The 24,643-nt window shown below is 40.6% G+C and overlaps 1 long non-coding RNA gene across 3 annotated transcripts in view; it reads right to left on the reverse strand.

The window, feature by feature from the left end:
* The window catches only part of LOC125911656 (uncharacterized), a 325,018-nt gene that overhangs the window by 169,756 nt on the left and 130,619 nt on the right, over nucleotides 1-24,643 (reverse strand). For 2 of the 3 annotated variants that reach the window (XR_007454404.1, XR_007454403.1), the window contains exon 4: nucleotides 15,789-15,915. The exons of the other annotated variant lie outside the window; for it this stretch is intronic. This is a non-coding gene — a long non-coding RNA (uncharacterized LOC125911656). The remainder of the gene's footprint in view (nucleotides 1-15,788; nucleotides 15,916-24,643) is intronic. 3 annotated transcript variants of the gene reach the window in all.

A 24,643-nucleotide genomic window follows, 5' to 3' on the forward strand; every position in this document is an offset into this window, starting at 1 on the left:
ACACACACACACACACACACACACACACACACACACACACACACACATTATGACTCTATAGGGAAGGCTTTTCAAAGGAATCACTCCTGCACTGTGAACTGTGTCACCTTTGTATTTCTCTCCACTTTTTTTCCCCTTTGGTCTAACCACCTGCTCACTGCTAAAAGCCAAATGCTTCCTTACAGGGCTTTGAAACATGGTTGGACAATCAAAACAATGAATCTGATCTCTTGCAGAATACAGGTAAGATTTGAGAGCAACTGAGAGAGGTCATTCAGAGAAGATGAGGACACAACCACTATTCTTCAAATATTTAAAAGGAAAAAGCAGGCTTATCCTGTTGGACCTCAAAATGCAGAAGTTAGAATGACAAGATTTGGCTTAACCTATGACAAAACTTTGAACAGGCAATGCTGCCCGGTGGTAGCATAAGCCATCTTAGGCATTGGTGAACCCTTTGTCACCAGCAGAGCTCAAGCTAAGGAGTGGCAAATGCCTTGCACAGTTGAGCTAGGAGCCTGGCCTAAAGGGCTTCATAGCTTCTCTCAATCCAGAGAGTCTCTGCTATGCAATTCCAGGAATGCTTTGTCAGAGAAGACAGACAGGAACTGGGTCAAGGGCACTGAGTAATAGGTTAGAACAAATGGACAAAATTCCTGGGACAAAGGCCTGAGGAAAAGCATAAAGATCAAGATCATTTGGGGACAATGGAGCGATTAGGCCCATACGTCTCTGAATAAGAGGCTTCAGAAGAACAGTGACCAGGAGATGACAGGAAGAAGTTGGCTTGGGATTTAATCTTAGACGACCCTAAAGGCAAAGATTAAAAATGTGGATTTTCACATGAAAAGATGCTCAGGGGCACCTGGGTGGCTCAGTCAGCTAATTGTCCAACGCTTGATTTTGGCTCAGGTCATGATCTCATGGTTTATGGGTTCAAGGCCCATGTCAGGATCTACACTGGCAGTCAGGAAATTCCATGGGATTCTCTCTCTCTCCTTCGCTCTCTGCCCCTCCCTCATTTGTGTGCTTGCTCCCTCACTCTCTCTCAGAAAAATAAACATTTTTAAAAAAAGAAAAGAAAAGATGCTTAATATCACTCATCATCAGGGAAATACAAATCAAAACACGATGAGATACCACCTCACACCTGTCAGAATGGCTAAAATTAACAACATAGGAAATAACAGGTGTTGGCAAGGATACAGAGAAAAGGGAACACTCTTGCACTCTTGGTGGGACTGCAAACTGGTGCAGCCACTGTGGAGAACAGTACAGCGTTTCCTTAAAGAGTTACAAATAGAACTACCTTATAATCCAGCAGTTGCACTACTAGGTATTTACCCAAAGGATATAAAAATACTGATTCGAAGGGGAACATGCATCCCGATGTTTGCAGCAGCCCTATCAACAATAGCCCAAATGTCCACCAACTGATGAATGGATAAAGAAGATGTGGTGTATATATGCAATGGAGTATTACTCGGCAATCAAAAAGAATGAAATCTTGCCATCTGCAACTACGTGAAGGATGGAGAGAGAGTGTATTATGCTAAGTGAAATAAGTCAGTCAGTCAAAGACAAATACCATATGATTTCACTCATTTAAGAAACAAAACAGATGAACACACGCAAGGGAGGAAAAAAGAGAGCAAAGGAGAGAAACAAACCACAAGAGACTCTTAACAATAGAGAGCAAACAGAGGGAGGTGGGTGGGAGATGACTAGATGGGTGATGAGTATTAAGGAGGGCACTTGTCATGAGGAGCACTGGGTATTGTATATAAGTGATGAATCACTGAATTCTATTCCTGAAATCAATATTGCACTGTACATTAACTAGAAATAAAATTTGAAAAGAAAAAAAAATTAAAAACGTGGATTTTGTCTTAAAGCCCATTGCTTACAAACTTGTAGCCGCTTATGCCTTTTTACTTGAATTTCCTGGTGTCTTGAAAGACATTTGGTCCCAGTGCAAGCAGTTTAGAGCCCAGAGTCTTACATTCAACAGAACTTTACATATTTATATTACCTGCCAGCCACTGTGACTGCTGCCACGGATGATGATAAATCACTGATGATTTTAAAGTGGGAAAGTGGAATGACCACAATTCTAGGAAAATCGGTACAGCAGGGACGTCCAGCTTAGAATTCAGGCACATGAGTCTAGAACATTTCCACTGATAGTCCAGGCGTGAGACACTTGGACCCAAACCTGAAGATTGTTAGTGGAAGAGGAAATGAAAATGGAGATGCAAGATGGGTCAGGTCAAAAGGAAGGGGAAAGCCTCTACTGTGTTCAAATTCCCAGTCAGCCAAGATAAGCTGTGTGTCTCAGGGAATGTTACCTAACAGCTCTGTTGCTTTAATTTCCTATGCAATGGGGATAAAACTGTCTATCCTCCAATATTTTTCTAAGGATATATAATAATTTATGTGAGTCTATATGAAGTTACTAGCACAAGCACTGCCCACAGGAAGCATTTCATAAATGATACAAAATTTTATTTTATACAATGAAAATAAAACTGTCTGATTATGTTTATGTATGTGTGGTATACTGACAGCCTAAAGGAGAAGTCAGAAACCACTAGTGCAGATATGAGGAAAAGATGAGTAGTTAGATCAGATATTTTGAGTCTGAAGAATAATGGTTTATAGGATATATCTAAATAAAAATTTTGAGCTGGAAGTTGGCAATATGCACTGCAGGTGGGAAAAAGTTACATTGAAGCTTCAAATTGGGAAGGTTTGTGCTATAAGTAACCAAAAACCAAACTCAACTGGTAGAAATAATAAAGAAAACAGATTAGTTCCTACAATAGGAAATCCAGAGGTGGGACAGCTCAGGATTATTTCTTTTAAGGGCTCTGTCCTGAGGGATCCAGGTTCTTTCCATGTTCCCCCAAGCAACCCAAACCCATGCCAGCTTATCTCTAGGTCTCTATCCTCATGGTCACAACGTGGCGGCTGTGGTCATTTCAAGGATTAGTACATCAAGACACGACAACAAAGACACTCTTCCCTGTGAGAAAACATTTACCAGGTAGATATACCCCAATATATTTCTCCTCTCTTGTCTTTGGCTAAATTTGGGATAAATTCCCCTCCCTAAACCAATCATTGGCAAGAAGAGTTTGACTCCTAAATTTGGTAATTTACATTAATCCAGGGATAAATCTGAGTTGTGCCACTGAGTCAGGAGGAGGCAGAGGAGTAGACACTGAGAGTAAAGACTAGAATGGTTGCTGGAGAGCAGTGTCTCACAGTCATGCATCACTGGCTGAGTCAGCTGCCCCTCAGCTTCTGCAGGCATCAGATTCAATTCATCACCATCGTCCTAGAATTACTTCAACGAAACAAGGCAATAGTGGTGGCAGTTTCTCACTTCCCCACCACCACCTACAGTAACCCTGACTCTGGCATTGTCTTTGCAAAACCAGGATGGATTGGATCAGTTCTAGGGACTGCCTGGACTCCCTGCAGTGAGTCACACAACAGGCAGGAAGCTGGATTGGCTGGTTGTCTGGCAGATGGTGGCAAGGGGTAGTTGGCAGATGGTGGAAGGCTGCCCAGTTGCCAAGAGGAGCAGTAGGCTCTAGCCCTAGCAGAACATAAGCCCTTTGTCTCCTTGATCCACACGACAATCTTTCAGCATCCAATGCTTCCCTTTCCTGAGCTCCTCCTTGTTTATGACTGACCAGGAGGTGGCATCAGAGCATTGGACAACATGGCCAAGCAACCTGCAGTTCTCTGATGGGGCTAGGAGAGGAGTCCGGATGAACTGAGGACCCTCACCTCTCTCTCTCGCTGAACAGGAAACTCCTAACAAGCCAGGAAACTCCTAACAAGCCAATCTAAAAATGCCAGCAGGAAAAGACCTTTAACCCACCTGCCTTTGTCTTACAAGTGTGAATCTAAGTCATTGAGGAATGACAACATTCTCTTACAACATTCATGAACATACCACAAACTTTCCATGGACTCCCTTGGTAACACACATGCCACCAATGAATGAGACAGTTTGTTTTAAAAGTTAAGCCCACTAATAACGGATAGACTCATCTAATCACTATGTTGTACACCTGAAACTAATGTAACATTGTGCATCAACTATACTTCAATTAAAAAAGAAAAGAGTAGAGCCCAGAGGGTTATTTTTCTGAATTGTATTTTTCTATTTAAAATTAAATAAATGGCCCTAAAGCCCTTCATAAGTGGTCCCCCAGGGGCGCCTGGGTGGTTCAGTTGGTTAAGCATCTGACTTTGGCTTAGATGATGATCTCACAGTTTGTGAGTTTGAGCCCCGTGTTGGGCTGGCTCGCTCTCTCTCTCTCTCTCTCTCTCTCTCAAAAATAAACACTAAAAAAAATTCTTTTTGAAAGAAAAGAGGTAGCTGCCATAAGTGGTCCCTCAGAAAATTGTGCATATTTTTCCCCAGGGTTGGACCCATATTTAAAAAATCATTTCCTTCCAACAATTTTTTCAGCAACAATTAATTTCCTCTCTGATATTATGAAAAGTCATATTTAACTGAGCTGAAATGCCTATCATATCTAACTGGGCTGAAATGGTTATCATATAATTTCCATTAAACATTTTTTAAAATTTTGAATTAAAGTATAATATGCTATAGAAAACACGTGTCAAAAGTATAATGTTCAATTTATCTTTACAAACTGAACACACACACATAACCAGCACCCAGATTAAGAAACAGAACATCCTCGGTACCCTTGATTATCAGCACCCTCAACCTCACCTCCTGTCACCATGCACCACCACCCCCCCTTAACAGTAACCACCATCCTGACTTGAGGTACCAGAGTGTTTCCCTATTTTCGAGCTTTATGTAAATGGTTCTTAAACTATGTGTTTTTTGTCTCTAGCTACTTCCTGTGAACATTAGCTATGATCCATACTACAGAGTTGAAGATCATTCTCAGGCATTGTGCATATTCTATTACACACAAGGCAATATAATAAATACAGTAAATTTTAGTATATAACAATGTATCAGTTCTACAATAGATGGGCATTTGGGTAATTTCAAGGTATTGGCTATTGCCATTAGTACTGCTCTGAACATACTGGCACCTGCCGTTTGTGGAATATATGTAAACATCTCTGTATCTAGTGCCCGTACCTAGTGGAGGAATTGCTAGGTATGTGTGTGTTCAGCTTTAATAGATATAGTCTGCCAAACAGAATCTGTCAAAGTGGCTCCATGAGGCATTAGAGATTTTTTGAAATGTGGAAAATAGCTTGTGGACCCCCCTACTGTCTTCATGGATCCCTTGGAGGTCTAAGGACATCAGTTAAGAACTTCCACTTAAAAGAAATTTGTTGTCTTCTTCTGTTCTCAAGTGAAATGGGTAACACCTACTATTCTTCATAAAATGCACTTTGATTATTTTGACACTGTGATGAAATCCTCTCTCAGCCCTATTACCCGAGGGCTGTAAAAACCTTTTGCTCACAGGTAATGCCCAGCTGAGGCCTTTAAGCTCACCTGAGGCTTCTGCATAATAAGGACCCTGAGGCTCAGAGCATTATGTGATTACAGTTGGAGGGGGTAGGTGAGCTCCAGAACCACATCCTCTTTAACACACAGCCTTTCTCTTCAGTATGAGATAGAGAAGGAGGCAGAAGGGGTCAGAAAGGCACATGCTTTGGAGTGGACATGCCTAGGTCTAGACTCTTGACTTGTAACTAACAATGTTTCCATCTTATCTGGCTCCATCCATAAGCCTATGATTATCCTTGCTTTTCTAAACCCAGAACCTTCCTTCCTCCTGGGTAAAAGAGGCAACTAGAATGAAACCTAAATTCTTTACCTTGCTATAAGGCCCCACCTGGACTGAATGTGTCCTGACACCATTTCCTCTCACTCTCTCCTTTGCCCACAAGGCTCCAGGTGCATGGGTCCTTTTTCATCCCTCAAACACGGCAAGCATGTTGTCTTTTCAGAGCCTGTGTCCTTGCTGCTTCCTCTGTTCCAGGTGCTCTTTCCCTTGACCTCCACATGGCTGCCTCATCCTCATGGTTGGGGTCTCAGCTTAGAATCTACCACCTTGGAGTGCCGTACACAACCAGCTCTGAGAAAGCAGCCTCCCACCATCTTTCTGTATGCCATTAGCCTATTGTTCTTTACAACATGTATCACTGTGTGACATCATTTGCTTATGTGTTTATTTTTCTCCAAAACTAGAATGAAAGATCCATGAGACCAGTAATGATGTTTCTTATTCATTGTTATATCCCCAGCATCTAGAAAAGTCCCTGGCACAGAGTAGGTACGCAATAAATGTTTGAGGAATGAATGACTGTGGTCACATGGCAGGAATGTGAGGGCCCAAATTCAGCTACCATTGATTGCTTTGGGGAAAAAATTTAAAGCCCTGGTCCCACTTACCATAATTCAGTACCCTTCCCCTCCTGAGCTCAGGATCAGAAATTTGGTTGGCCCTAAAGACACCCACTCATCTGAGGACCTAGCATTTCTCTTACCTCATTTCAACAAATCAATGTTGTAAACTTTCCATTCCACACAAGCTTGTGCTAATGCTTCGTGATGAATCATGAGGTGAATATACCAGGAAGACTATTTAACTTGTCAAAATGAAACCATCAGTTGTGGTAAATGCAAACCTGGAGCCTGAAGGCTCTACAAGGCCATGATATTCTCCCTCCCAGCATTCTGGGATCTCAGAGTCAAGGCATGATCAATGGGGAAGACATCCAGGAGGGTGAACCACATGCAGTTATAGGACACTGCATCTGCCAAGCCCAGCAAAGGCTCCTTGTGTCATATGGCCATGGTTAGCAGCTTCAAGTGACTAGCAAAGCTCTACCAGGAAGAAGGGGCATCATTTGTTGGAAGCCCTCAGATTTAAAAACAATATACATCTGTTGTTTTATCTTTTCCCAGTAAGTGTGAGTTCCATGAATATGAACTAACAAGTTTTTGCTTTGCTAACTTCAGTGGTGGTCAATACTTGTAAGAGATCCAGACTCGATGCAAAATAATGAAAATGTCGAGAAGCTTTAAGTGCTCTTCAAACAGAACACTTCAATACATAGGTTTCATCTGCCAGAAAATGAACCAAGATCATGTAATCAACTCTCTCACAGACCAGAGAATTTTAAAGTTGGCCTGACCCAAACCTTTATGTTGACATAAAAATAGTCTTCAAATACCCTCTGATTATTCACAGCATTGATGCTAACCACCTATTCCAACCCATCAGTAAACAAGAACACCACCCCTGATCGTACAGAGTTCTCCGAGGACTTCTCTCCTAACAATATAACCTTGCCTCTCCTCTTGACCAAGTCCATCACCATAGGCTCAGTGTTGCCACTGTGTCCACCTCAGTCCCAGGTGAGGAACCAAGACATATCAGGAATCATTATGCTCTCAGTTCCATCCTGAACCAGCTGTTGGGAATTCCTTGGTTACGGGCATGATGTGGATCACAGTAACCATGGCACAAGCCTGCATCTAGTGATGACTATGAAGGCCCTGCTGGGGACCAGACACACTAGGTGAGATCTTTGTTAAGGGTCTTCTGTGTCCTTTGGCCAGTGTTGACACACAGAAATCACATTATGTGGCTGGAATTCACACATAGACTTCCACCTCAAGGATTCTCAGTGGAGTAGATGGCAGAAGGGGCCTCCTAGGCAAGAGCAGCACAGGCAAAAGTTCTGAGGGCTTGTGGAAGCTACCTGGGGAGAACCCACCTCTGGAAGAGCTTCATTGTGCAGCAACAAAAATGTGCTTAGTTGGTGAGAGATCAAGCCAAAAGAGAGCACAAGGAATGTTACAGCCAAAAAGGAACAAAAATGAGGAACCCAGGATGGGAGCCTGGAACTGACATGGAAACCACAACAATTAGTCCAGTCACATTAGTGAATGCTTTGGAGTCCCAGGAGGCCTGTTAAAGTGACAACAACAAAGCCTTACAACGCCTCTCTAGAAACCTTTGATACATAAACTTTTGATTATATCCACTTTCCCATGATCATGGCTTATGATAATACTGTTATTATTGTATGGTGCTCATGACCTACAAGGGTTAGATCAGATCATATAAAACAAATGGTATACAGCCTACAGATGAGGATTTTTTTAATGTAAATTATTTGTCAACATTTTTACATTTGGAAACTACACATAAAAATCCATATTTACTGCTTCTCTTAAAAAATGCAAAGATCGGACAGAACTAAGCCTATACTCCACATTGGCAACATTCGACCAGAGCGAGGTAGCAGTCATCTCTCTGGTGACGCCACAGGCTCTAGGTTCACTGCCATCCATGTGACCTACTTCCTTATTTAAGCTCCTGCCTGGCCTGGCAGGAATTTGAGTTTGAGATCCCTGATCTCAGCACTTAGTGCACCAAACAGTGGGTGTCTGTGGTGAGGCCTGGGGTAACATTAATCATGGTGGTACTTGATATAATTGCTAGTGTCCTCATTTTCATTGTTGAGGTTTGTTATTGGAGATTCTATGTGGTACAATGCCTATTTCAGAAGACAAGATAGCCCGAGATCTTCACTAAAGGAGCTTTAAACCAACGGAAACGTCAACATAGGTTGATTTTGTAAGACACTGCAAAAATTCAAAGTGACAGTGATTGATGAGGCATAGGAACAGAGGCTCCATAAAGAAAATGGGAGATCATAAACTGAAATTTCATTGCTCACTGTCACATAGGGAATGAAAGATACAGTCTACAGCCTCAGATATGAGACAGACAGCTGCAGTTGGCCCCCTCTTGGGTTTTAGTTGTAAAGTCCTCAGATACCCATAAAGAGGAGGACACCTGACTCTAAAGCCTGAACCCATGTCAACTCAGGAGGCCCCAAGAGGGGGCATTTTTTAAGCACTTAGTATGTGCTGGCACTGAATGAGTTACTTCTACACTGGTTCATAGGAGAGGCGCTCTTGGCATATAGGCTCGTAGTTGGCTGACTGAGTTCAAATACAGGCTCCATGCCTTACATGCTGCCTGAACTTGAATAATATCTTTAAATTTTTCTTTTCCCAATCTATAAAAAGGGAAACTAATGATACCTACCATACTGCTGTTAGGTGGATTAAATTAAAGGGTTTAGCATAGTGGCTGGCTTCTAGTAAATACACAATAAGTAACTATTAGCATCATTATTATTATTACTAAGCTTCTTTTAGCAAGTGAGAAAAGTGAAAGTCAAAAAGGGTAATCAACTTTCCCAAGATTATCATATAATCAATAATAGAACCAGTATTCAAGCTCAGGTTCATCTGCCTAAGAATATCTATGGTTCTGGCTCTTCTTTCCAATGATGGAAAAAGAAATGTCTCTGAGAAAAGAGATAATGAATTTGGGTAATGCTTTCAAAGTATAGCACTACATCATTTCTGGTTTCAGGAACTTTTTTCCCCCTAATTTCCATTGTTCTACCCATCAGTGATGCCATTTTCCATGCACATGTTAAGCCCAATTCTCCATGGAAAGACAATGTCATCCATCCCAGGCACAAGTCATGCTTAATAGAGAATGGCAGGACAGGGTCATCAGCAAAGTCTGGATCTCAGCCAGTCCTCCCACATGGAAGGTGAACTCACTGCCACTCAACCTCACTGTCCTGGACATTCTCTAGGAATGAGTGACAGGTCCCACCAGGTGGGCAGTGAAAGGCATGGGGGTGGTGGAGATCGTATGGGAGATGGAAAGAACACATTGGAGATGAGCAAAAGCCAAACAGATGGCATGGCCTCGCTGCAGGTGGCTAAGAAACCACAGCAGCAAGCTGACTAAATGGGCATACATATAGCAGACAGAGCCAGGAGAGGGGCAAAGAAGTCAAGTCCAAAAAGCACCAGGCTTGGCAAAGAACAACCACAGTGCTCATGGACTAATAAAGAACCAAACCCCAGTGATATGAGGGGCACCCACATCAGGGGTCGGGGCACCGTGAAATAAGCAGGAATATAGAGCAGGCAGCAGCTGAGAGCACCAGCCAGAAGCCAGGCAAGCCTAATTTTCTAAAAAATAAGAAGAAGGGATCACTAACACAAGGATGATGAGTGAAGTTAGAAAGCCTAAGTGGACCAATTCCAAGGAGTCTCCCAATGTCTCAACCAGGCTAAGGGACCAGTTGGATTTCTGTTAGCAGTCCCAGCCTACTTCCCAGACATAGCCATTGTTAATGGGAAGATGCACATATATACAAATATACAGATGCTTGTACATATATAAATATGCATATATTCTCAGATACTCAAAAATGGAATTAGACTGTATATGCATTGTCCAATTTTTTTCACTCCACTATTTCAGGAATATCTTTTCATGTCTGTGCATGTACTGCTGCGTGACCATTTTAGTGGCCTTGTTGTATTCCATCATGTATATGAACCACAACCCATTCAGCCACTCTCTACTGAAGGACATGTATGGCAGGGGGTGTACAATGTTCCTCTGTTATAAGCAATACACTAATCATCATTTGTTTCCTTGGGATTAACTCCTAGATGTAGATTAGATTAATTCCTAGATGTCCAGGCAAGACCCAGGACCTTTGAGGTTAGCTCTGAGCCAAAAGCTATTCAAATAATGGTTGTACATCAAACAAAAGTTACCATATTTTCCCAGTTCCACAAAGAGTGCAATAAACAAAATTAAATGGAAGTCTTGGTGATGGAAAATGAAATAGCTAGTGACAAAAAAAGCAGGCAGAGAACACTTATAAACTTGAAACATATACAAATCATGACTTGAGATGACACTTATCTCTAAGTATCATGAGAATTAACTAATGTTGAACTCCTGGAGAATATAAGTGATATATAAATGCTAAACAATTTACGTTTGCTGAACCACTTAGGATGCTTACCTGAAATACCATGTAACACTGATATTCTAGAAGATTAATTCCTCCAAAAGCAAATGACTTCCAAAGTGGCTTGACAAATGACAAAGAAATAGCAGTTTTATGAATCTAATACTGATGTTTTGTGTGACAATGGAACAAACATCCAAAGAGAAAAATCCATCAATATCTCCAGCATAATATTATGGTGACTGGGTAGCTGCACTTGGCTTTCTACAGAAAGCCATACCAATGTAACAGCTTTCCCTAAAGGCACTGGCACATGAAGAAATGGGTTTGCTCTTTCAGTGAGCATTTTGTGAACACTTAGGTTCTGATACTATACTAAATCTTGGGAATACAAAGATAGATAAAAAAAAAAATGATCCCTGCCCTGAGGTCACTAACCCTCACATGATACTTCACCTATGACTTCTATCTTGACAACACCATCCCTGGAGTTGACCTCAGCAACCTGCCAGCCATCCTGCACTCCTCTGTGCCCCTCAAATGCCAAATCCAATCAGTTGCCAAGACTGTCACTGCTCCAATCCCCCATTGGTTAAGAGTTGTAGCTGGGGTGATGACTCCCCTGCACTTCCAGGCTACCTTGGCACTGGAGAACGCCCTGAGGCAGAGAAGCAAGGAGGGTTTGAAATTGTTCTCCATAGCTGTAGCTGAAATCACTGACAGACTCGCGGATGTGATACTGGGTCCCAAGCATTTGCTCCACCAATTGCACTACTCAAGAAGGCCAGAGAACAAAAAGATGATGCATTTAATGGAGAGACAGTGGGGATAAGGGACCAATGTGGGATTGAATAAGAAAGAGAAGGAAAGATGGTAGGAACAGGGACAATGGCGACACAGAAAAGAGAAATTAAAGAGTCCAGAAGCCAAGTGAGAGGAAGTGGTGAGGATCCCAGGAAAAGCTCAATCATCTATTCAGAGGAACATAATGAAGAGCAGAAAGCAGGTTTTTGGACAAATAAGACAGTGCCACTTATTGAAATGGGGTTAGGAGCTCTTAGTGGCCTCCAGGTAACTGTTTGAGTGGACTTTTCAGGTCATGGAGGTAGAAGTCAGGAGGGGATTATGAAACATAGTTGAGAAAATTAGGGGGGAAATAGCACTGGCTTTACCCCCAAATGTAGTTATATTCTTAACAGAAGGATCTGAGAGTTTAAAATTTGAAATTTGCTACTTTGAGGAAAAATAAGCAAAGGCAATTACCTGGCCTATAAATTCCACAGTGACTGGCAACCTCTACTGCTGGAAAAAGTGTGCTTCCTGCACTGATCTGAAATTCCTAATGCAGTATAATTAGAAAGTGAGAGGAGAGGAAAAAGCCAGCACCTAGAAGACCTCTCTCCTTCCAAAATATGCTTCTCACTAACTCACTGATATCTGAAACTCCACAGTTTTGTATCTGGTAGAAGAAAAAAATGAATAACTGGGTATTGAGTGCCACTCTTGTGCTAGCTCTATGCCAGGAGATTTACATACATTATCCCATTTACTTCTCATGACATCCTGTGATATAAAGAGGTTTAATTCCCCATTTTATAGGTGAAAAAATTAAAGCTGAGACTGGTTGAGAAACACTTCCAAGGTCACACAGCTAATAAAAGGCAGAGCCACAACTCAAGCTACACCAAAGTCCCCAATCTATCCCCTACACCATGCTGTATCCATTGAGCTTAAGTAATACTTTATCTCTTGGTAACAATGCCAAAGAGCCTAAAAAAAAAAATCACTTTTACATATCATTTTGTTCATTCATTCAATGCATATCGACTGAACACTTTGTTGGACTCATTCATTCAGCAGGTATTTACAGAGTGTAACAATGTGCCAGGTACTATGCTAGGCACTGAGGATACCTCAGCAAATGACCTAGATGCAGTTCCCTATGCCTTGGTGAGATAAAGGAACACACAACAATTAAATAAAAGAATTACAAATTTCAAATTTTGGAATGTGCTATGAAAAAAAAAATGAAGGAGGCTGGGACATAGGACACTAGAGGAAGGGTGGCCCACATTGGAAGGTGACAATTCCAAACAAGCTCCAAAGAATGGGAGGGGCAGCCTGGGAGAAAGGTATTTCAAGCAGCAGGAACAATCCAGGAAAAGACCCCAGAGCATGAAAGAACTTAAAGAAGGCTCATCTGACTGGAGAATACTGAGTGTAGGAAATGGGAATGCAGGATGCTTGAGAATCAGGCAGGGCCCCATCCTGCAGGGATCTATAAGCTCTTTGGGGACACAGGGTTTTATACTGTGTACACAGGAAGCCATGATGGATTTCAAACACAGAAGGGACATGATCCAATTATTTTTTTAAAGATTTACCTGATGCACATGGAAAATGGACTGTCAGAGGCCAATGGTAGAGATAGGGAGAACAGTTTATAGGCTGCCACAATACTCAGAAAAGAAACAAAGATGGCCTGGATTAGACTGGCAGCATAGAGGTGGAGGGCAGGAGCTGGCTCTGAGATCTTTTGCAGGCTGAGCTAAAAGGGCTTGCCAATAGACCAACTATGGAAAATGAGATACTAGGTTTCTGCTGGACAAATTAGATGGACGGTGAAGCCACATATTGAGACTATTTGATAAGGACAGAAGGGGAACAATAGTTTTTATTTTGAACTCTTGGTTTCTGAAATTTGACTGACCTGTGAAACATCTAAGTGGAGATGTCTAGTAAAAATCCAGCTATGTGAGTCTGGGACTCAAGAGGGAAGTTCAGCTCAGGAGAATCCAATTCTGGAGTTAGAGGAAAGAATAAAGAGAGAGGAGTAGCCCAAACAAGAAGCTGATGTTTAGTGATCTGGATTAAGAAAAGTGGGAAGGAGCAGCTAGTGAGAGGTGTGAGGAGAACCAGGGAGGACGATGTCATGGAAACAAGGCAAGACCACTTTTAGGGCCATTCTAAGGCTGGTGAGGTGAAAGAAGATTCAAGAGTAAAATTATGAATAAAATAGAATTCTCATCCCAGAAGAGTTCACAGTCTGATGAGAAAGAGTAATATGATTGATGAAGGAATAAAAAGCTAGTGCAACATTTATTGAGCACTTATTACATGACAGGAACTAAGCTAAATGATTTACATGCATTATCATCAAAGCCTGTAATGAAGTAGGAATCACTATTATCCTCATTTTACAGATGAGAGAACGAAGACTCAGAAAGAGTAGCTCACCAAAGGTCACTGAGCTAGTAAGGGGGAGAGTCAGGATTTAAAGGTAGGCAGTGCGACTCCCAAGGCACAAGGTATCCACCTCTAGTTGGGGACATAGACAGGTAGCCAATTCCCTTATTACTCTCCTTGGTTCTCTCCTGCCTGACTCCTCTCCCCTGTTCCCATGCAGATCCTGCTTAGGACCTGGGACAGCTCTTCTCCCTGCAGGGACCTTGTTCAACATAGTGATGATGCTCAGAGGCAGCCCCAGCACTGGGGTCCTCACAGCATTGAGCTTTCATGTCCCCTCCACCCCCTCACAGCCACAAGGTTAACATACCAAGACACTAAACCTTGACCAAGGTCCCCATAGATGCCCCAACTCCAAAGTCTGACCTGGGGATAGTTAACCTTTATTTTAAATTAGAAACTAATCAGATCAGTCTTGGGTACTATTAGATGTGAACTGATGTGGCAGAGCAGCAAAGGGAGTAATCATTCCTGATAAAACTGAGAAAAAAAGAAAAAGTTATTTTAGCTTAAATTGTTTCCTATAAAACAGTTTTGAAGGTAAAAGGTACTATCTTCTTGTCAGTGTCAACATTTCTCTTGCTGGCAAGTGAAATTATGTTTCTGTCAATGATGAAATATTTCCAAAAGGGAGGCGACGTTTTGTTTGTTTCCTGGCAAGGAATGATTAGGTCTGATGAAACTGGATGCATAAAAGAACATTTCCAGAGGACACGAGTGAACATCACCAAATTTCTACTGTCTGCAATCAGTGTATTCCCAGAACTATTAAACCTTACCTACACTAATTTGACTCAATGGCCTTGATGAATATTTTCCACTGGATTTTTACCCATTGTTTGGGTGATAGATATGGCCAGTGACTGCATGCTGCAACCTTCTCTCTATTACCTACTACCCAAACTCATCACCTAATTGTCAGCAGCCAATATCCAGAGAGACACCTTTGCTCTCTCCCTCATAACATTCAGCAGTATCATCTTCCTGATCCCACCAGGGCTGTGTAGTCTCTCATATATTCATCTGAGTTCAGTTGTATCACAAAATCGAAATAAGTGTGAGAGATTCCTGATCCTGCATGAAAACACAACATTCATGACTCCTGACCTGAGAATACTAGGTACTGGGTTTCCAGCTTCACTCTCTCCTCTGTGTGACAGATGACATGCCAACTGAGCCCATCATTAGTTAAGGTCTTCACCTCTAAGTGGGAATCCCAAAGACCTGCAGCTGCAGAGAGGAACAAAGCAGGGCACCTGGGGGGCTCAGTCAGTTGAGCATCCAACTCTTGATTTTGGCTCAGGTGATGATCCCAGGATCATGGGATCAAGCCCCACACTGAACTCAGCATTGAGCACAGAGCCTGCTTGGGATTTTCTCTCTCTCCCTCTCTCTCTCTCTGCCCCTCCCCCTTTGTGCATGCTTGCATTCTCTCTCTCTCTTTCTCTCAAATAAACTTTTAAAAAATAAGAAAGGAAAAGGAATTTCTCTGAAGGGTGAAAAGCATTCCTCTCGGTGGGAGAGAACCAAGTCTCCTTTATTTCATAATTGCTGAGCTGAAGCTCACACTTGCTTAGCATCCAGTATGAGGTTGCTCCCAGAAATCCCAGAATGAGAAAGAGGAGAACAGTTTAGGGACACATCGATGTGTTTGGACTTAGCAGAAGTGAAATTCTCTCATGTATTAAGGAGCCTCTATGTCCCACCTTATGGTATGGCCCTGGTGCTGTTTTCAGATCTTGTCCTGGCTGATTCTTCTCAAACCAACAGTTGATCTAAGTCATGTACACCTTTTGGAAAGCTGCAAGGGTGCAGCATGCACCGAGCCAAAGTCTGAAGTATGTAAGAAGCCAAGAAGGGGTAGGAGAAAAAAGTGAGGAATTCAGAAGGAAGAGTTTAACAATTTTTCATGGATTCATCCAAAGAATATAAGTAAATGGTATTTTTATTCCCAGATAGTCATATAAATAATAAGAACTAAAGAAATTTTGTTTTCTGAATTATGCCATTATACAAAGCATCAAATTTCCTCCTACTTCTGTCCTCTTCCTTCTTCTTCACCCCTATCCCCTCCTCTAAATAAATCAAATTTACAAACTAAGATGTGACTTATTATAACAGGCGACATTACTTTGTGAGCCATCAAGAAAGGGCGAAAAATGTTGCCAGTTATACCCTGACATATATACCTTGTTTTCAGAGATGTTAAAATGTAAAAAAGATGTTTATCATAAAATCTATGAACCACAGCATACATATACTAATGCACACACACATCACACTCATCAATGAATTTCTCTAGCAAGGGCAGAAAAATTGTCATCAAGAACCAATTTTCCAAACAGCTAGATTTGTGCCACTGCTAAAAAGGAGGGGGTGGATAGTTTAAAGTTTATTTTATGGCATATAGTTGCTGCCTGAAGACAACTCAGAACACCATTGGCAGATAATGGACCACATTTCATATCTGAGAAATGTGTCTTATTTTTAAAACTGAAAGCAGAGAAAGTCATTAGATTTGCTTTCACTCTTGCCACAGAATGGCAGGGCAATTTTCATCATATCTGCTCCTTTTTGTTTTCTTCATTTTCCATTTTCTCTTTTCTCTACATTCATCGTTTTCTCACTTTATCATCATTTTTTAACATAAAATCTCATTTAGTTGTCTCGATACCTCATTAATGTGGCCTGCCTCAAAGGTCCTTAATAATAACATATTGTACATGTTTACTACACTTAATAGGAAATAATTTCATTGAAGCCCCTTTGTCTCCTCATTTGCAAGTAATCTTGTGACTCCACACCTGTAATACTGTCCCTAAGAAACTAGTATTTTCAGCATTATACTTGTTTGTTATAACCAGCGAGATGATAATAAGAATTCATGAGGCTGAAAAGCAAGTACCGTGACTCCATCTCCAAATTAGCCCAGTGCCTAGCTATAATGAAGATGATTTGTATTTATGTGGCATAATGTTCCTGACACCTAATAGTGGCTATTTTCTCTTCAAGACTAAGGATTTGTTTAGGTTAACATACTTGCTGCATTGGTTATTTGTTAAAGCCCTCACTAGGTCACTCATACAAAAAGTTGGTGCCAACTAATTGAAATGTAATTATTCATCAAGTCAACATTTATGAAGTGTCCAACTTTTTCCCAGATATTCAGGCAAGCACTGATGATAGCTCAATAGCTGAGACATAGTCTCAGGCCTCAAGTTTAGCAGAAAAGGGAAACATGCTAGAAAAAACATGGCCCAGGGCACCTGGGTGGCTCAGTCTGTTAAGCATCTGACTCTTGATTTTGGCTCAGGTCATTGATCTCTCAGTTTATGGGTTCAAGACTGGCAGAGGGCTCTGTGCTGATGGTGTGGAGCCTGCTTGGGATTCTCTCTCTCCCTCTCCCTCAAAATAAATAAATAAACTTAACAGAAGAAAAAAAAAAAAAAAGAAGAAACATGGCCCAATATATTGGTCTGTACTAGCTGCTATAACAAAATACTACAGACTGAGTAGCTTATAAGATCAAATATTTATTTCTCACAGTTCTGGAGGCTGAAAATCTGAGATAAGACTACCCAGCATGGTCAAGTGAGGGTTCTCTTCTGGGTCACAGACTTCTCATTGTATATTCATATGGTTAAAGGGGCTCAGGAGAGACTTGGGGGTCTCTCTTATTAAGAGTATTAATCACATTTTTTTATGTTTATTTATTTTTGAGAGAGAAAAAGAGACAGAGTGAGTGGGGAGGAGCAGAGAGAGGGAGACACAGAATCCGAAGCAGGCTCCAGGCTCCAAGCTGTCAGCACAAAGCCCAATGTTGGGCTCAAATTCATGAACCATGAGATCATGACCTAAGCCAAAGTCAGATGGTTAACCGACTAAGCCACCCAGGTGCCCCAAGAGTATTAATCACATTTGTAAGGTCTCCACTATCATCACCTAATCACCTCCCAGAGGCCCCACATTCTAACGTCATCACATTGGGCATTAGGATTCAACATATGAATTTTGGGGGGACACAAATACCCAGAATATAGCACTCAACAACCCCTCAGACAGTTAAATCAGCACTGCCCCTCCCATATTTCCCCCATCTGACTAGCACCACCTCCTCTGAATCTTTCTTCTCCTCAAGTAAGAGAGCCCAAGCCTAGGACAACAGTACTCCCACTTCCTAATTCCACAGACATGCACAAAATACATCCGTAAGAAAGAAAGAAAAATGGAAATATCAATGAGAGGCATGGCCTATTCCATTATGTATGTCTTCAGCTGCATTTCCCTAAGCCCTTCAAACAAACAAACAAACAAACAAACAAAACTAGAATGTGTTTCAGTTATAGTTTAACCACTGATTATGGACATTTTCAAATCTACAAAGTAGAATAAAATATGAACCCCATGTACCAATGCCCAGCTTCAATAATTACCAACAATTCTGCCATTTTGCATTTAGCTCTGCTCCCTGCCTTATTTATTATTGTAGTTCAAAGCCAATCCCAACTGCTACCACTTCATCCATAAATACTTCAGCACATATCTCAAAGTGATTGACACATTTTTCTTTTTAATATCACCAACACTGCCATTATCTCACCAAACAAAATTAACAAGAATTTCTTATTCTCACCTAATAACCTGTCTTATTTTTCCCTGGGTTCAAAACTGTATTCTTATAGTAAATTTATTTAAATCAGGAGCCAAAGCCCACAAACAGCATTTATTAGTGTCTTAAGTCTCTTTTAATCCAAAACAGTTTTTTCTCCCTTTCTTCTCCATACATTTGTTGAAGAAAATTAGTTATCATCATTGTGGATTCATCCAACACACTTCCCTTTCTGCTGCATTTTCTATAAACTGGTAATTGGATCTAGAGACCCCTAGGTTCAGTATTTTTAGCAACAGCATGCCATAGATAATGCTGTGATTTCTTACTGTACCACATCAGGAGGCATAGAATGTCTGGGGTTTTTTCACTTTTCGTGATAATCAATGAGTTCAGGAGAGGTCAACCTGATTCACCCACTAAAAAATCTCCCCATGACCTTTCACCTAGTGTTTGTGGTAACTATTGATAATCACTGCTTAGAGCCACTATTCCATTAGCGATTTTATTTCAATCACAAGTATACTGCAGAGTGAGACCATTTACCCTTCTACTGGTTAAGCTAAATCACAAAAAAAGAAATTTCAAAACATTTTTTAAAAGCACAAAAACGGGGCACCTGGGTGGCTCAGTCGGTTAAGCGGCCGACTTCGGCTCAGGTCATGATTTCGCAGTCCGTGAGTTCAGGCCCCACGTCGGGCTCTGTGCTGACAGCTCAGAGCCTGGAGCCTGTTTCGGATTCTGTGTCTCCCTCTCTCTGACCCTCCCCCGTTCATGCTCTGTCTCTCTCTGTCTCAAAAAAAAAAAAAAAAAAAAAAAAAGTTAAAAAAAAATTTTTAAAAAATAAATAAAAGCACAAAAACACTTGAGACAGTTGAAAAGTGGCATTTTTCAACCTACAGATTCCTCTACCTCTTTCGAGAACAAGAATACCTAAACATTTCACAGCTCCCTTACTTGATTATAGTCGTACTTTTTATACCTACTGATTAGGAAAATTTAAATGATGAAAATCTTCTATGAATCCAGTGACCTTCTAGACATATTTCTATTATTTTGGTCATAGCAGTACTCTAAACACACTTGAGACTTAGCAAAATCATGTCATAGGAATAAAATAAAACACTTTACAAAGTATATAAGTTGCAATCTTTCCCCCTTCTGTCTTACATTCTAAATCATGCCCTGCTCCAGAGAGGAAAGATTCTAAGTTGCTGGTCCAGCACTATAGTCTCCTCTGCAGTACAGATCCCCAGTAATTAGCAAGAGCACATATGCAGAGGGTGGGTGTTGACACATAATTCAGCCCAAAGAAGCCAGAGAGTATACAATAAAGAGTTAATCAAGAAAGAGGAAGAGGGGCGCCTGGGTGGCTCAGTCGGTTAAGCGTCCGACTTAGGCTCAGGTCATGATCTCACGGTCCATGAGTTCGAGCCCCGCATCGGGCTCTGTGCTGACAGCTCAGAGCCTGGAGCCTGTTTCAGATTCTGTGTCTCCCTCTCTCTGACCCTCCCCCGTTCATGCTCTGTCTCTCTCTGTCTCAAAAATAAATAAACGTTAAAAAAAATTTTTTTAAATTAAAAAAAAAGAAAGAGGAAGAATCTTTCTAGGCTAAGTGTCAGGGAAAGTCTGTGGGAGTTTACAGAGAACAAAGAGCAAAATTTTATTTTTTGGCGGATTTGCTTCCCCCTCTTCCCTCTACACTTTCACATTTCCAAAAAAGACTTCAAAAGTGTCAAATTCCTATGCTGATTATTGTAGACAGCAGGTTTACATGACTTATACATGAATATGTGAGGCACAGTGCTGATTCAGTAGATCATGTTTCCTTAGGGATCTACAATTCAAGGCAGCCCCCTGTCCTTCCCCCAACCTCAATGGGCTCCACAGTCAAGCAATTGCTCACTGTGGGTATCTAGTACTTTGGTTCCTAACACTTTACCTGTTGGCTCTGACATTGTCACCATCCCACAGTAGCATCAAAAGTATGCTCTATTAAGTGCCATGTCTATATAAATGCAGAAGCAAACAAGTATATTCCCCCACAGGGCATCATTTAAGCTAGAGCTTGGTGCCCCAAGACCAATCAGACATCCCATACAACCATCAGTCTATTGGTCATCAGGATAAGAAGCTCCACAGGCCTACTCTCCTGCTGAGGCCAAAAACACACTGAGTACAACCACTTGCATAGGCTGGTTGATCACTGATTAGATACTAGGCTAATTGGGCCAGTGACTTCTGTTTGGAGCATGCACCCTTTGCAGCCCCAAACTCAACCTTCCTTCACCTATACAGTAGGCCACTTGACACTTCTGCTGATATTCTTCACTCTGTGAAGCCATTTATTCAAAAACTCATGAAGTGAGACTCTTGAAACTGTGAAGAAATTATCTGTTCCAAGCAGAGCTGGCTTTACAGAGATGCTTAGAAAATAAGGTGTAGCTTCAATCCATCCATCATAGAGAATTTGCAAAACATCTTGGATGAATCCATTTCCTGGGAAGATAGCTCAGAAGTGGCAGGGGGCAACAGGAACATGAAGGGAATGGTTAGGCTGCCAGCTAAGCATGGGTTCCTGTCCCAATCCTTAAATCCAGTTTTGTTAAATGATGCTTTTCCTAATATTAAAAATCCAGAGAGGACAACTTGCCATGATCCAAAAGGCTAAATTCACTTTCTTCATCAAGCCTCTAGCCCAATACTCCTAACTTTTGTATAAAATTGATCAACCAGAACAAATTCCTACAATGCAAATCAGTGGGAAGAAAATAAAACAGTATTATGACGGCACTGATTCCAGTCTTGAGAAATCAATCTCAACAAGAACAACCATGTAACATTTCTCTTAGAGAGCCACTTCTTCTGATCCCCCCCTCACCCAAGTGGAAGTGAACAGTAATAAAGTCAGGCTCAGAATTCATTCATTCACTCACTCATTCATTCATTCATTCCTTCAACAAATGCTTACTGGACACCCCTGTGCTAGGAGGTACAGAGATGAACAGGACAGAGTGCCACTGGTTTGATTTCTTGATCTAACTATGCCAGTAACCTCAGAACCACATGGTGAGATGATCCTACAAGACAAGAGAATCTATCTACCACGCTATGGGTGTAACATACTAATTTTTTAGTGGGGAGCAAGGGTGTGCCTTTGGAGACTTGCTTTTGTTCTTGATTTACTACAGCCACAGGCTGTGACGCTGGAGTAAGCAGAGACTGTGTCTCACTTACCCCCCAAGACACTCCATGCCTCAGCTTTCTGGGTTTTCCTTGTCCAAAACTCTCACCCAAGAATTGCAGTCAAGACCTCCTCCCCAGAGAAACTGGGGGGGGGAAAGAGGAAGAAAGGTGACTTTTAACAAAGACCTACTCCTGATGAGTGAGGATAGCAAAGATGAGATGTTAAAGGTGAAATCCAGGCTCTATTTTATTAATTAAATAAAATTTTATTTGAGATAATTGTAGATTCACATGTAGTTGTAAGAAATCATAGAGAGAGACACTTTTATACTTTTTCCAAGTTTCCTCCCAACGGTAACATTTTACAAAACTATACTACAGCAACCAGGATATTGACATTCATACAATCCACCAGTCTTACTCAGATTTCTCAGTTTTACTTGTACTAATTTTTGTGTCTATTAAGTTCTATACAATTGGCCTGTGCAGGTTCATGTATTTAATACCATAGTAAAGAACATACAGTTCCAACACCAAAGGATCCTTCCTGTTGTCCTTTTATGACCACACCCACCTCCCTCTGCCATTTCTAACACCTGACAACCACTAAACCTGTCTTTCATTTCTAATTTTTGTCACTTCAAACTGTTACATGAATAGAATTACACAATATGAAACTTTCTTGAGATTGCCTTTTTCTGCTCAACATCATGCCTTGGCTATTCCTTCAAGACATTGCAATGAATGGATAGTTTGTTCTTTTTTATTGGTAAGTAGATTCTTTGGTAGGGATTTACTATAGTTTAGCCCACCATTCACTGAAGAACATTTGGGCCATTTCCAGTTTGGAGCTATTATGAATAAAGATAATATAAACATTTATGTACGTGTTTTTAAATGTTGATGGATATAGACTTTAGAGACTACATTCTGGCATGGGCCTCATTTTTCCTTTATTTCATTTTTTTATTGAAATATAATTAACATACCATATTACATTGGTTTCATGTGTACCACATAGTGGTTTTAAACTTGTACATGTGGTGAACTGATCATGGTATGTCTAGTTACCATTTGTCAACATACAAAACTAATACGATATTACTGACTATATTTGCCATGCTGTTCACTACATCCCCATAACATATTTATTTTATAATGGAAAGTTTGTAACTATTGATCCCTTTCACCCATTTTGTTCCCCTCTCCCCTATAGCAACTAATAATCTTTTGTCTTTATCTGTGAGTCTAGGTTTTATGTATTTACTTAGCTTTTTAGATTCCACTTATAAATGAAATCATGTGATATGTTTTTTTTTTCTTGGTCTGACGTATTTCACTTAGTGTAATAACCTCAAGGTCCAACCATATTGTCACAAATTGCAAGATTTCACTCTTTTACATGGTTCAGTAGTATTCCTGTCTGCATGTGTGTCCTTCAGTGCCATGTCCTGAGTAGGGAAGCTCTTCTTTGTAGGAAGATATAGATATATATATAGATATATAGATATACACACACACACACACACACACACACACAACTTCTTTACCCATTCATCTATCGATGTACAATAAGTTTGTTTTCATATTTTTGGCTATTGTAAATAACACTTCAGTGAACATATGGGTGCATATATCTTTCTGAATTAGTTTTTTGTTTTATTTCCCTCAAATAGATACCCAAAAGCAGAATTGCTAGTTCATATAGTTCCATTTTTAATTTTTTGAGGAAATTCCATACTGTTTTCTATAATGTTTACACTAATTTACACTCCCACCAACAGTGCATGAGGGTTCCCTTTTTTCCACATCCTCACCAACACTTGTTGTTTCTTGTCTTTTTGATACTAGCCATTCTAAATGGTGTGAGGTGATATTTCATTGTGGTTTTGATATTTATTTTTCTGATGACTAGTGATGCTGAGCATTTTTTTGGTGCCTGTTGACCATCTGTATGTCTTCTTGGGAAAAATGTCTATTTATGTCTTCTGTCCACTTTTTAATCAGATTGTTTTATTATTGAGTTGTATGGGTTCTTTGCATATTTGGATATTTTGGATATTGACCCTTTATTGAATATATAATTTGCAAATATCTTCTCCTTTGTCTTTTCATTTTGTTGATGGTTTCCCTCACTGCTTAAAAAAAAAAAAAAAGAAAAGAAAAGCTTTTAGGTTTGACATAGTCCCATTTATTTATTTTGCCCTTGTCTTAGAGTAAGATCCAAGAAAACTTCACTAAGACATGTCAAGGAGCTTACCGTTTATGTTTTCTTCTAGATATTTTACAGTTTCAGGTTTTGTCCATTTTGAATATGGTATAAGATAGTGGTCCAATTTCATTCTTTTGCATGTGGCTGTTCAGTTTTCCCAACACCATTGATTTAAGAGACTATCTTTTCCCCATTGCAAACTTTTGCCCCCTTTGTCATAAACTAATTGCCCATGTATTTCTGGGCTCTCTATTCTGTTCTATTGATCTATGTGTCTGTTTTTATACCAATATCTCACTGTTTTGATTACTACAGTTTCATAGTATAGTTTGAAGTCAGGGAGCGTGATACCTCTAACTTGTTCTGTCTCAAGACTGCTTTGTCTAGTCAGGCTTTTTTGTGGTTCTAATATAAATTTCAGAATTATTTGTTCTAATTCTGTGAAAAATGCCATTGGAATTGTGATGGAGACTGCACTGAATCTGTAGATTGCTTTGGGTAGCAAGGCAATTTAGCAGTACTAATTCTTCCAATCCAAGAGCATGGAAGAACTC

The sequence above is a fragment of the Panthera uncia genome (assembly GCF_023721935.1).
Source record: "Panthera uncia isolate 11264 chromosome C1 unlocalized genomic scaffold, Puncia_PCG_1.0 HiC_scaffold_3, whole genome shotgun sequence".
Lineage (NCBI taxonomy): Eukaryota > Metazoa > Chordata > Mammalia > Carnivora > Felidae > Panthera > Panthera uncia.